The sequence below is a fragment of the Myotis brandtii genome, unplaced genomic scaffold (assembly GCF_000412655.1).
Source record: "Myotis brandtii unplaced genomic scaffold, ASM41265v1 scaffold29180, whole genome shotgun sequence".
NCBI lineage: Eukaryota > Metazoa > Chordata > Mammalia > Chiroptera > Vespertilionidae > Myotis > Myotis brandtii.
The window spans coordinates 1-811 of record NW_005361148.1 but is presented as its reverse complement, the minus strand read 5'-3'; the positions used below and the strand labels follow the sequence as shown (position 1 = coordinate 811).

Below are 811 nucleotides of genomic sequence, written 5' to 3'. Positions count from 1 at the left end.
TGCAGGAGGAGACACAGCTGGATCTTTCCGGGGATTCAGTCAAGAGCATCGCCAAGCTGTGGGACAGCAAGATGTTTGCTGAGGTCATGATGAAGATTGAGGAGTACATCAGCAAGCAAGCCAAAGCTTCGGAAGTGATGGGACCAGTGGAGGCGGCGCCCGAATACCGGGTCATCGTGGACGCCAACAACCTGACCGTGGAGATTGAGAACGAGCTGAACATCTCCATAAGTTTCATCCGGGACAAGTACTCGAAGCGGTTCCCCGAGCTGGAGTCGCTGGTCCCCAACGCGCTGGATTACATCCCCACGGTCAAGGAGCTGGGCAACAGCCTGGACAAGTGCAAGAACAACGAGAACCTGCAGCAGATCCTGACCAACGCCACCATCATGGTGGTCAGCGTGACCGCCTCCACCACCCAGGGGTGCGTACGCCGCCGGGAGGGGAGGAGGCGCTGGGCCCAGCTGGCAGCAGGCGCGATCCCGGGGGACAGTTCACTTCGGTGCCAGCCAGGCAGCAGGCTGGGCTCGGGGTCCCCACTGAGTGAGAAGCCAGCCTGGTCCTGTGGGATGGGGCTCTCCCTCGGGCTGTCATCCTGGTCCTCGAAGTCCAAGATGCCCGCCTGCAACATCATGCTGCTGGGGGCCCAGCGCAAGACGCTGTCGGGCTTCTCGTCCACCTCCGTGCTGCCCCACACCGGCTACATCTACCACAGCGACACCGTGCAGTCCCTGCCCCCGGATCTCCGGCGGAAAGCGGCCCGCCTGGTGGCCGCCAAGTGCACGCTGGCAGCCCGCGTGGACAGCTTCCA

General features: G+C 62.9%; 1 pseudogene; it reads left to right on the top strand.

Annotated features, from left to right (window-relative positions):
• The first annotated feature begins 5 nt into the window (after positions 1-5).
• LOC102251610 lies at positions 6-806 on the top strand (annotated as a pseudogene).
• Positions 807-811: the final 5 nt, after the last annotated feature.